Source organism: Myotis lucifugus, unplaced genomic scaffold (genome assembly GCF_000147115.1).
Source record: "Myotis lucifugus unplaced genomic scaffold, Myoluc2.0 scaffold_346, whole genome shotgun sequence".
Lineage (NCBI taxonomy): Eukaryota > Metazoa > Chordata > Mammalia > Chiroptera > Vespertilionidae > Myotis > Myotis lucifugus.
The window spans coordinates 455,854-469,614 of NW_005871394.1; the positions used below are offsets into that span (position 1 = coordinate 455,854).

The 13,761-nt window shown below is 42.5% G+C and overlaps 1 protein-coding gene across 4 annotated transcripts in view; it reads right to left on the minus strand.

Moving 5' to 3' along the window:
- The window catches only part of MOB3B (MOB kinase activator 3B), a 183,028-nt gene that overhangs the window by 139,982 nt on the left and 29,285 nt on the right, over positions 1-13,761 (minus strand). The window lies entirely within an intron of this gene.

The following is a 13,761-nucleotide window of genomic DNA, read 5'->3' on the forward strand; positions in this document are numbered from 1 at the left end:
AGGCCTAGCAGGTAGAGCCACAAGCTTTGGATTGCTGATTGCTCTAAATAGGGTATTCAGTTACAAACAGCATCTGACACTGGCCTGTACCAGAGCCCTCTGAAGAGGCCCCAAACCCATAAGCTCAGTGGTAAGCTTCAGACGACAGAGCAGGATCCAATAAGCTCCGAAAGTGGTATATCCACAGGTAAATATCCAAGACATGCAGAGGAGAATTCTCCTTCCTGTGATAAGCAACTGCACAGCAGACTGCACGCTATGTTGGGGGTAGAGCCTGAGGGTCAAGCTCATGTATGAATGAGCCAATAGCAATGAAGACTCAATTATAACAGGAGGGCCAACACAACATGCACAAGGAGCATTATTAGAGCACCCAGGTCTGGTGACCAGGGAGACTGTACCACTGGATTCCACAGGTCAACCACCACATAAAGCCCAGTGATGGTAAACCTTTTGAGCTCGGCGTGTCAGCATTTTGAAAAACCCTAACTTAACTCTAGTGCCATGTCACATATAAAAATTTTTTGATATTTACAACCATAGTAAAACAAAGATTTATATTTTTGATATTTATTTATATATTTAAATGCCATTTAACAAAGAAAAATCAACCAAAAAAATGAGTTCGTGTGTCACCTCTGACACACGTGTCATAGGTTCGCCATCACTGATAAAGCCACTGTACCAAGATCTACCTAATACATAGAAACAAACCCAAGCAGGCATCCAAAATGGGGAGACAAAGAAATAAGCCCCAAATGAAAGAACAAGAGAATTCTCCAGAAGAAGAGCTAAATGAAATGGAGGTAAGCAACTTATCAGATATAGAGTTCAGAGTAATGGTTATAAGGATGCTCAACATCATGAGAAAAGATATAGAAACTATGAAAAATGACCAGGCAGAAATAAATGAAGGATGACATGACTGAAATAAAGGACACACTGTAAGGAATAAAGAGCAGAGGAAGCAGAGGATCAGATCAGTGAATTAGAAGACAGGGTAGAAAAAAAATCACTCAATTAGAGAACCAAAAAGAAAAAACAATTAAAAAACAGGAGGACAGCCCTAGCTGGTTTGGCTCAGTGGTTAGAGTGTTGGCCTGTAGAATGAAGGGTTGTGGGTTTGATTCCAGTCAAGGGAATATACCTCGATTGCATGCTTGATCCCTGGCCCTGGTTGGAACACATCCAGGAGGCAACCAATCAATGTGTCTCTCTCACATCGATGTTTCTCTCTCTTTCTCTCTGTCTCTCCCCCTCCATTCTACTCTCTCTAAAAACCAATGGGAAAAAATATCCTGGAGTGAGGATTAACAAAAAAATAACACAAAAACAAACAACAACAGGAGGACAGTTTAAGGGAGATGTGGGACAACATGAAATGTAACAATATCTGCATCATAAGAGTAAAAGGAGAAGAGAGTAAGCAAGGGATAAAGAACCTGTTTGAAGAAATAATGGCAGAAAATTTCCCTAACCTGGTGAAGGAAAAAGTCACACAAGTTTAGGAGGCACAGAGAGTCCCAACCAAGAAGAACCCAAACAGGCCCATCCCAGACACATCATAATTGAAATGCCAAAAGTTAAAGACAAAATCTTAAAGGCAGCAAAAGAAAAGCAATTTGTTACCTACAAAGAAGCTTCCATAAGGATGCAACCTGATTTTTCAACAAAAACTCTACAGGCCAGAATGGAATGGCATGAAATATTCAAGGTAATGAAAAGCAAGGATCTAAAACCAAGACTACTATATACAGCAAGGGTATCATTCAAAATAGAAGGTGAAATAAAGAGATTCCCAGAAAAAAAAAAAGACTAAATGAGTTTATCACCACCTAACCAGCATTACAAGAAATGTTAAAAAGACTGCAGTAATAATAAAAATAGAGAGAGAAATAGGCATAAAGAATTATTAAAATGGCTATTAATAAGAACCTATCAATAATAACCTTAACTGTAAATGTATTAAATGCTCCAAACAAATCAAAAGACATAGGGTAGCTTAATGGATAAAAAAACATGATCCACATATATACTGTCTACAAAAGATCCACCTCAGAACAAAAGACAGGATGAGAATGAAGGGATGGGAAAATATTTTCCATGCAAATGGAAACAAATAAAAAAGCTGGGAAAGCAATACTCTCATTGGACAAAATAGACTTCAAAATGAAGGCCATCACAAGAGACAATAAAGGTTACTTCCTAATACTAAAGGAATCGATACAATAAGAGGATATAACCCTGGTAAACATATATGCACCTAATATGGGAACATCTAGATATATTTTTAAAAAAAACAAAACAAAAAATTTCTGGAGGACTTTAAAGGAGAAAGCAACAGCAATACAGTGATAGTAGGGGACTTTAACACCTTACTGACTTCACTGGATAGATCTTCCAGACAAAAAAGAAATCAACAAGGAAACAGTGACTCTAAATGACAAACTCAATCAGATAGATTTAACTGACATTTGCAGAACATTTCACCCTGAAGTTGCAGAACATACATTCTTCTCAAGTGTACATGGGACATTCTCAAAGATGGACCACATGTTAGGACATAAAACAAGTCTCTAACAGTTCAAGAACATTGAAATCATAAAAAGCATCTTTTTAGATCACAATCACATGAAATTAGAAATCAACTGTAATAAAAACACTCAAGGCCAGCTGGTATAGCTCAGTGGTTGAGTGTTGACTTATGAACCGGGAGGTCATGGTTCAATGCCCAGTCAGGGCACATGCCTGTGTTGCAGACTCAATCCCCAGTAGTGGGTGTGCAGGAGGCAGTTGATCAATAATTCTCTCTCATCATTGATGTTTCTATCTCTCTCTCCTTTTCCCTTCCTTTCTGAAATCAATAAAATATATTGTAAAAAACATACTCAAAAGCATTGAAACACATGGAAGCTAAATAACATGTTATTAAACAATGAATCAGTTACAAATGAGATCAAAGAAGAAATAAAAAACTTCCTGGAAACAAATGAAAATGAACACACAACAACCCAAAATCTACGGGACACAGCAAAAGCAGTCCTGAGGGGGAAGTTCATAGCATTATTGGCCTACCTCAAAATCAAGAAAATTTCTAACAAACTCTATAACTGTACAACTTAAAGAATTAGAAAGAGAACAAGAAAAGCCCAGAGTAAGTAGAAGGAGTAAGTTAGTATAAAAATAATAAAGATTAAAGCAGAAATAGATGACATAGAGACTGAAAAAAAACAATAAAAAAGAGCAATGAAATCAAGAGCTGGTTGTTTGAAAAAAATAAATAAGATTGAATGACCTTTAGCCAAATCGTCAAGAAACAAAGAGAAAGGACCCAAATAAACGAAATCAGAAACAAAAACTGACACCACAGAAATAAGGATTGTAAGAAAATACTATGAACAACTATATGCCTACAAGCTGGATAATCTGGATGAAATGGACAAATTCCTAGAAAAATACAATCTCCCAAAACTGAATCAGAAAGAATCAGAAAACCTGAATAGGCCAATATCAACTGATGAAGTAGAAGCAGTAACCAAAAAACTCTCAGCAAACAAAAAGCCCTGGTCCAGATGGCTTCACAGGGGAGTTTTACCAAACACTCAGAGAACTAACACCTATCCTCCTCAAACTATTCCAAAACATCCAAGAGTAAGGAACACTTCCAAGCTCTTTTTAGGAGGCCAGCATTATCCTAATACCAAAACCAGATAAAGACACTATGAAGAAAGATAACTAAAGGCCAATATCCATAATAAACATAGATGCTGAAATCCTCAACAAAATATTAGCAAAGTGGATCCAGCAATATATTAAAAAGATCATACATTGTGACCAAGTGGGCTTTATTCCAGGGATGCAAGGCTGGTACAATATTCGCAAATCAATAAATGTGATACATCACATAAACAAACTGAAAGACAAAAATCACATATCAATAGATGCAGAAAAAGCATTTGACAAAATCCAGCATCCATTTTTTATAAACACTCTCAGCAAAGTGGGAATAGAGGGAGCATATCTCAACATGATAAAGGCCATATATGACAAACCTACAGCCAACATCATACTCAATGGGCAAAAACTAAAACCATTTCCCCTAAGAACAGGAACAATACAGGGACGTGCGCTTTTATCACTCTTATACAACATAGTATTGGAGGTCCTAGCCACAGCAATCAGACAAGAATAAAACATAAAAGGCATCAAAATTAGAAAGGAGGAAGTACTAGTAAAACTCTCATTATTTGCAGATGATATGATATTGTACAAGAAAACCCTAAAGATTCCACCAAAAACTACTCGGTTCAATAAATGAATTCGGCAATGTAGCAAGATATAAAATTCATGGCATTTTTATACACCAATAATAAACTCTCAGACAGAGAAACTAAAAAAAAAAAAAATCCCATTTGTCACTGCAAAAAAAAAAAAATTAAGATACTTTGGAATAAACATAACGAAGGAGGTAAAGGACTCGTACTCAGAAAACTACAGGACATTGAAAAAAGAGATAGAGGAATATATAAACTAGTGGAAGAATATACTGTGTTCATCAGTAGATAAATGGATAAAAAAGCTGTGGTACATTTACAGCTCGGAATACTATGCAGCTGTAAAAAAAAGAAGAATCTCTTACCCTATGAGGCAGCATGGAGGGGCCTGGAGAGTATTATGCTAAGTGAAATAAGCCAGTCAGAGAAAGACAAGTATCACATGATCTCACTCATTTATGGAATCTAATGAACAAAATAAACTGATGAACAAAATAGATCCAGAGACATGGAAGCATGGAACAGACTGAGGAATCTCAGATTGGGGCGGGGGGTGGGGGGCAGGAAGGAAGAGATTAACCAAAGAACTTATATGCATAATCCATGGACACAGACCATCGTGTAGTGAAGGCCTGGTGGGGGGGAGAGGAGATAGAGGGAGTCAGTGGAGGGGAAAAAGGGACATCTGTAATGCTTTCAACAATAAAGATAAATAAATAAATAAAAGTCAAAGCTAAGTAATTTTAGGGGAAATGAGAAAGAAATGGAATATATAACTTTCAAAGTAGTAGTGGAGGGCGGGGAGGGGGAAAAAGGAAGACTCGCTTGAGACGTGCACAGACAAATAAACCCAGAAAGAACTTGCCACCAGCAGATCCTCACTAAAGAAAATACTAAAGAATGTAGTCTGAGCAAAAGAAAATTGATCACAGATGTAAGGCATATAAGAGGAGATATAAGAAGGAATCGCAAGGATATAAGAAGACATAAGATTCTGAAATATAATAAAGAATTGAGAGGACTGACAATGGTAAATATATAGGTAAATTAATACAAGCATGGATGCTCTAAAAGAACAACAACAACAAAAATGCCTCGTGGGATGTTTAAGAAGAAAAAAGACATAGTTTTAAAATACACGGAAAGACTAGCACAGGAATTAAAGGGACCTGAGTGGGAAGGGTGTTGTTCAGAGGAAGATAAAGACACTGACCGCTTTAGAATTGGGTGAGTTACACATACATGCTGAAACTACTAGGTTAACCACTAAAAAATAAAAACAGACTGTAAGTTTTGGATTGGTACAGAAGAAAAAGTGTAGTGAGACACAACAAGCAAACAAACAAACAAAGAAAAACACACACAACACAATCAATCCAAAAGAAGACAAGAAAGGAGAGAGGATGCATAGAAATTGTGGAACAAATGAAAAGCACGATGGCAGACATGAAGTAAAATGTATCAGAGAGAAAAAAAAAGAAGAAAAAAAGAAAAAAAATGTATCAGAAATGATAACATGTAGAGTCACCAAATGCTCCAGCTAAATGATGCCTCCTGGGCAAGCGAGGTCACAAAAATGAGTCAACAGTAGGTCTAGGAGAGCAACAGCTCCAATGAAATAGTAACTGATGATTCCTCAGGGTCAGGGAGACAATAGAGCAGAGTGGGGCCTGGGGCGAACTGCTGAATCCATGTGTCTGAAGAAGGTAGCTCTCACAGATTGCTGCCACCGTGTAGGAATACAAACCCGGTGTCAGGTCGGTCAACAAGGCTGGAAGTTCAGTGTTTTGTGAGAAATTTGAATTTTAAACATTGGCTACTAATTTTTGTTTTGTTTTGTTTTTTTAATTCTCGCCCATGGATATTTTTCCATTGATTTTTAGAGTGAGTGCAAGGGAGGGGGAAAGAGAGAGAGAAACGTCCATATGAGAGAGACACATTGATTGGTAGCCTCCCGCACATGCCCAGACTAGGGTGGGGGACTGAGCCTTCCACTGAGCCTGTGATATTCACCTTCTGAGTTACATGTGCTTGACTGAAATTGAACCCGGGACCCTTCAGTCTGCAGGTTGACACTCTATCCACTGAGCCAAACTGGCTAGGGCTAGGCTACTAATTTTTAAAGAAGAAACACCAAAAGAAAAAGAAAAAAAGGGAAAGAAAATTCTATCAATCCAGTAGGTAGGAGGGAAAAAGATAGAATGACACAAAGAGCATGGTAAATAAAATGCAAAAACAAGAACAGAAAGCAAAAGACAAAAGAAAAACCCTTGCAAAGCCTAGCAGCATGAATGGAAGTGACGGCTTACACTAAAACACCAGAGACCCACACCCTGTAATTTCCACCCTGCTCAACCTGATCATTTGGCTGAAGAGACCTAACATTAACGGATGGGAAAAACACTGCATAATCCAGACATAAAGTACATGGAGCCCCAGTGGTCACTCAAAACTCCGAATAATGTCTGGGTGTTTGTTCCATCAGTTCTGCTTACACCAGGTCTCCTCTGGGGCTTACTGGTCACCTAGATTTATCTACCTGTTAATAAAAATAGTAGCGATAAGCCCTAACTGGTTTGGCTCAGTGGATGGAGTGTCAGCCTGCAGACTGAAGGGTCCCAGGTTCGATTCCAGTCAAGGGCATGTACCTGGGTTGCGGGCACATCCCCAGTGGGGGGTGTGCAGGAGGCAGCTGATCAATGTTTCTCTCATCGATGTTTCTAGCTCTCTATCCCTCTCCCTTCCTCTCTGTAAGAAATCAATAAAATATAAAAATAAAAAATAGTAGCGTTAAAAATGCTTGAAAGGGTAGAGAGGAGGAAGCAGAGGTGGGAAAAGAACGAATGACAGTCACCTTCTGTTCCTCCTCGTCTGTGACCTGAGCCAGTCCTGGGATGCCAGTTCTTGCCCAGGGCCTAGCAGGTCAGGTTCAGTGTGGTTCCCAGGGTCTTCCAGACCCAGCCCGCCCCTGCCAGGATGCAGGGGACACCTTTGCTCAGGCCCGTGCCCCTGCTGGCCGCCTTCCTGTCTTCCTCCCTACTTCAAGACAGTGCACTCCCCAGGGGAGCATTCTCTAAGGTTGCTTCAGTTTCCTGATGAAATCCCTGCATGAGGAATGCACCAGATGCTATTTTTAAACTTAGTTGGGCTCTGAAAAAATATGTATAATAAGACCAAGAGAATTGTGTTTATCATAATTCCAGAAGGCACCAGGGGTAAGTGGGTTGGCTGGACAGGGCCTGCTCCTGGCAAGGACTGCAGCCATGGTGGGAACCAGCCTCCTAGGGTCTTGTCTGTGGACAGGCCTCCTATTAAAGTGGTCTCATCACCCGTGAGCATGGCTCCATGGCCCACGGTTTAACCTCATCATGGGTGTACATTTATATTTGAAGACTTAAGAGAGATACATAATTGTGTCCAGAATGTAAAGAGAAAAACACAAAAAATAACAACTGTTCAAGTGAAGGTCTACAAATGCATGATGTTTATTTCTTAATTGTTAAACCTAATATTCAAAGATATTTTATTCTACATGAAAACAATTGGCTAAATTTTCTCACTTTCTAAGAACACGCAACGGTAACACTCCTGAGAAATCAGTGCCGGTCAAAATGGAAGGAGTTACTTACAGTCAATTTCAAAAGCCAAATTATAGAAATGCTTGTCATCTTTTGCAGCAAAACCTTACATTTAACGCAGGGCGTGGGTGCACATTGACATGTTCGGCATGTGTGTGGGAGGGTCCTAGGCCTCAGAAGGTCCTAAAGACCTGGCCCCGAGCAGCCAGAGGGCCAAGGAGAGCGGGAACCAGCAATGAGGTGGACAAGCCGAGGGTTGCTCACGGTTGAGGTGGTCCCTCCTCTGCTCCCAAGTCTCATGAAATCATTAATAAAACTACTGACCCAGGAAAACGCTGATTTCCACTGGATTTCTTAGAGAAATGGAAAAAGGATAAGGCTTGGGACCAGATCATATTCTGAGTGGAAGTGAGGAGACTGCACAATTCAGGAGAAGGGACAGAAAAGCAAAAGGGTATGTGTGTGTGGTGGGGGTGGGGGGGGGAGCCAAAGGGGAGCCAGAGCAGGGGTGAGGGGGACAGAGAGTAACATGAGGGCCAGAGCAGGGGTGAGGGGTCAGAGAGCAAAGGGGAGTCAGAAAAGGGGTGAGTGGCCATGTTGAACTCACATAGCAGGAATTGGGGTTCAGACCAAGTTCTACCTAAGTCTGTGAGGGGCAAGGATGCCCCCAAGTGAGCAATGTTACCTGTGTTTCATAACGTATGCTCCTCTGAAAACACACAACCTGTCGAGACTGCCCAGGACTAAAGAGGGCTAAAAAGAGAGGTGATCAGGGGCCCTTCCTCAGGGCTGCCCCTCAGAGACTCATTCCTTAGGAGAGAAGGGGAGGGCTTGTCGGTGCTGCCAGAAGACCTAGATCCAACCAGGTCTCCCGGACGGTCACGGCAGCGTGCGGCCCACCAGGAGGGGCTGAGAAGGTGGGGTCTGCACTTCCAGTGACCATAGGAAACCATAGGAAGTGCACATTTCTCCCCGAGCAAAGCGCATGGGTGGCAAGCAGTCAGCACAGAGCAGAGTGAGGCCATTATGTGGGGCTTGTTTCTACTCTAAATAAAAAGCACGAAGAACTTGGAAATGTTTGCTGTCAGCCTCAACTTCGGAGTCACCCTACCCCATGCTCATTGAAGGGCCGCCATCTAGGCTCCTTGGGCAGCGGGCCCAGGATGATTCCCTGCTGTTTGGCCCAGACCTCGTTCCCTCTGCTGCCTTTCAGGTCTGCCCACCTCCCCAGCCAGGCACCTGCTCTGTGGGCTCAGCGCCTGCATGAATCAATCCCTCAGTTCTCTCTCTCTCCCCTCTCAGTGTCCCATGCATCCTGGGCTTGTTCTGCAGGCACTCATATCCAGGCCTCAGGGTCTCCAGGGTACCAGCCACTAAACCATCTCCACATAGCCAGACCCAGGTGCCACCTTGGATGCGCTAGCCTGGGACTCTGAGACATACAGTCACAGTGAGTGGCCAATACACCTCACTTAATAGAAACTTGAGCATTGCCTTTAACTGATGACACTTGACCCGCCCTGGACAACTGGCCCTGCCCCTGTTTAAACAGACCACTCATCCACGCTCTAGACCAGCATTCTTTATTGCCAGTTGGACCGTGTTAGCGGATGTTTCATTAGCATCCAGTGCACAGATTGATAAAATATTAATAACAATGAATCATAGCAAACAGTCCTATATATTACTCATCACTATTAGCTATGGCTAGCTATATAAGTACCAACTCAATGAGTTGATATGCAAGCATCTTTATAATAAAAGGATCAAATCCTACATTTAACTTGTCCAATCAATATTTATTGGGCACCTGCCAGGTCAGGCTGGGTTTGATGTGGTGAACAAAACAGACATGATTCTTATCTGAATGGAGTTTAGAATCCGGTGGATGAGAAGCCGTTAAACACACACACACACGCACATGAAATACAGTAACCAACTGTGCTGTGTGCTAAGAATGAGAAGGGCAGTGCTACAAAAGAAGACAGTGGGGCAAGGGCTCATTTAGATGGTGGCCCAAGGATGCCTTTGAGGAAGATACCTGTGCACAGAGACCCCGGGGATCCAGGACCACTTCTCAGAGTGGGCAGAGCTTCCAACGCAGGAGCACTTTAAGGGAGGACTGAGCTGGGCCCACCACACTCTGGTGCCCTTACAACACCGCAGAAGTGCGCACTGTCTAGGCCAGTGATGGGGAACCTATGACACGCATGTCAGAGGTGACAGGCGAACTCATTTTTTTGGTTGATTTTTCTTTGTTAAATGGCATTTAAATATATAAAATAAATATCAAAAATATAAGTCTTTGTTTTACTATGATTGCAAATATCAAAAAATTTCTATATGTGACACAGCACCAGAGTTAAGTTAGGGTTTTTCAAAATGCTGGCACGCCGAGCTCAAAAGGTTCACCATCACTGCTCTAGGCCCTGCCTTCACCATCACCCTCGCTCTTGCAGATCCTTTGCACAGGTCCTAAGAAGCAGCCATACTTCTCCACAAGGTGTCTGCTGTCCCTCAGCCTCACGCCTGCCTCTGACACGCTGCCCTGAATCGCCCCTGGGACTGACGGTCTGCAAAGGATTTTCTCAAGCTCCCTTACCTACAGGTTTCCTATTGTGCTGTAGACGTGGGAGGTAGAAGAGGGAGAGCATCAGAAAGAATAAACACAGTCTTCCTACGTTTAGCTATTCCAGGGCAGCAGCTGCTGGAGCCACAGCAAGAGGAGGTGACTGAGAACTCTTACCAAACCGCCTAGCTCGGCTCAGCATCGAGCCCAGCAGGTATCGCGGAGAACTGCAAAATGTTCACACAGAGATTCGAGATGGGCATCACATCTGCACGCCCAGCGGAATACCATGGCCCAGGGAGGAGGTGAGGCTTGCTTACATAGTGCACACTTCAAGGCTGCCTGTGCCCACTTATCTGGGCGAGGAGAAGGACTGGTATAGGGTTATAACCACGCCATGGCAGGGATGAACTGTTCCTATTATGGGAGGACTGGTAACTTGCATGACTGAAAAGGTGAATCTTCATGTTTCAAATGACGATGCGGGGTGGGATTTTAGAGACATATGGTTCCCACCCTCGTTTTGGAAAATTGGATGTTGTTTTTCAGCTTCTCTCTGCTGTTATACATACACGTATCCCTTTGCACAGCCTTTGTCCATAGTATCCCCTTTCACTTCCCCCTGTCTCTCTCTCTCTCTCTCTCTCTCTCTCTCTCTCTCTCTCTCTCTCTCTCTCTCTCCCTCTCTCTCGTGGTTTTCTTCCCTGTCACTTCACAGCTCTGCATGGAAAGCAGACAGAAGCGTTGTGTGTGGGGACCCCCTCACTCCCAAGCAGGTCTGAAAGCAGCAGGTGGCTCTGCAGAGGCTGCGGTTGGACCTTAGACCTACACCCAGCAGCTGCTGATCCTGGGCTCTCACTTTTGAAAGCAGTTTCCAAACGCACTATGCTCATTTCTCTCGACACAGGAAGAGAGAACAGCTGTGTTGCTGATATAGAGTGCAGTTTAAATTGGAGGTGATGGGGCATTGATTTTGCTAATCGGGAGATGAACATAAACTGTGGGTGGGGGGAGGGTAAGGGTTGGAGGGCAGCTTCCAAGGTGCGCATCTGCAAATAAAAGCATAGGTTTCCTTGGCTGGGAAGAGGCCCCCACGAAGGCAACTGTCACACCAGATGAAAAAAGAATCTATTTTCTTTTTGGAAACTGAGGCTCATACTTTCAGTGAACAAACATGTGTAGATGACCTACTCTGCATCGGAGGAAGCTCTAGGCCCCGGGGAGACGAAGACGAATGAGACACAGTCCCTGCCCCAAAGGTGCTCATGGTTTATGAGGGAGGTTTAGACACACACACAGACACACACACACACACACACACACAATGACATATTAAAAATATTATCCTGAGTGTTTGCAGAATTATGAGTTTGCTTAAAGAGGAAGAAGCAAGTAATGGTATTTAAGAGAGGGACGCAAGACATGAGTTTCCCACAGGACATGAGATTTGAGCTTGGACATTTAAAGATGAGTAGGAGCTTGTCTGGTGGGAGACAAGAAAGAGCATCCAGGAAAAGAAAGAGTGCATGCAAAGGTGGGTAGGGTGCGAGCACTTGGCTTGTTGGGGAAGGGGCTGCTGTGGCTCAGCCTGTGCTGGGGGCGGGGAGGGGAGAGGAGGTCTTCAGAGGTTAGTTGCCCTAAGCTTCCAAAGTAACATAGCTCCCAGGCCCCCCTGGCCAGGTTCCCTCACTCTCCTTCAGTGCTCTTTTCACTGGACCATGGTCCCTTCGTTGCCAATGAAATGCCCGCAGGTGCTGTGGGCACAATGGGACGCTCAAGGAGATGCCAGATGAAAGCATGGAAAAGTGAACGATTATAACAAAAATGACAACCTGAACAAAAAGATTATTTCTCAAAGCCCCAAATAACATATCATATAGTCATTTTTCTTAATTTAGAAAGTAACATATACCAGGCAGGAGGAAGATGGTAATAATAATGATAAAAATTGCAACAAATGTTCCTAGTACTTTACACTTTTAAAATCCTCTTTTATGTATATTATTTCATCACAAGAATAAGAGAATTCTATAGTATGGACAAAATTAGTATGCAGTCCGTAACTAAAAAGAACAATACATTATTTATAACTGTTTGAGGCTATCACTGGTGTCAAAATATAAAACAGATGCCTTCATGCCGAGGGATTTGGTGCGAACTCCACATAAACGAGAAGGTTAGGAAAAGAGAAAACAAAATGTATTCATGCTGTTTATTAAGGAGGAAACCTGTTCACTTTCAAATGCTGGGGGGCTTTGAAGTGATGAAAGACAGCCCAGCGACAGGGGCAGAGAAATGAGTGCAGCCGCGTTTTCCAACACTGTAGGCCCCACAATAATTTTGCCAGAATAAGGCTTATTTTTATTCCAAAAATAATCACTGTCAATCAAGCTGCTTCGTTTTGGAGAGTGGGGGTAAAGACATATGTCAGGATCCAGCATGCTTTTTCTATAGTCTAGATTTGAAAGCTAATTCCTTTAAGATCAACATAGGCATTTGCACATTTTATAAGCAGCTTTTACTTGGCACCACCACCTTTATAGGCATATCTCCCAAAACTCTATTTTGAGATGCCTAAATTGGAAGCAGTCTTCTCATCTCTCCCTTCTCAAATGGAGAGCACTTGTAGTGAAGAAAAAGGAATTTTGCAAATGAGATCTGAGAGTAGGGGTGAGGGGTGGGGGGCGGGGGCAATGTGTGTGTCCATGACATAGTAAAAGCCAATTGCAGAGTATTTTTTTGTTCAACTGAAAACTCTGCATATGCACATATCACTTGTGTATGTTTGCATGAGGGAGGAGCAAGGTGTGGAACAATAGCAGCTGGTCTGGAGGAAGCGGAGGAAGGAAGTGGGAATGAAAGTGAGGGAAGACATTGTTAGCTTTTTCTTCATATATTCTCATCATGTTCACACTTGTTACAGCAATCATAAAATGTCACACTTTTCCTCTAATTGAAAAGAAATTGAATAGAAAAAAACTTGACAAGGAAAATAGACCCCATGAGTTAAAAAAAAAACAACACCTTGTAAGAATTGATTCAATAAGCAGGCCTGAGTAAATTACAGCCCATAGCAGCGAAAGAGTCCCGAAGGCCCACGTATCTCACAGGGAGTGTGCCAGCCAAGTGATCCCCACGGTGGAGACCCCTGAAGATCTTCAGAAAAGGTATTCATCTAGTAACACCTAGCACCGTAAATGAGCAGGCAAGTGGGATTCAACCCAGAACCAAACTGCTTTTGGAACCGGCGGCCGCCAGGCATTATGCTGGCAATTATTCATTGTACCTGGAGAAGAAAATCCACTCGTTTTGGACTGTTTGGGTTAGCGTGCTAAATTTA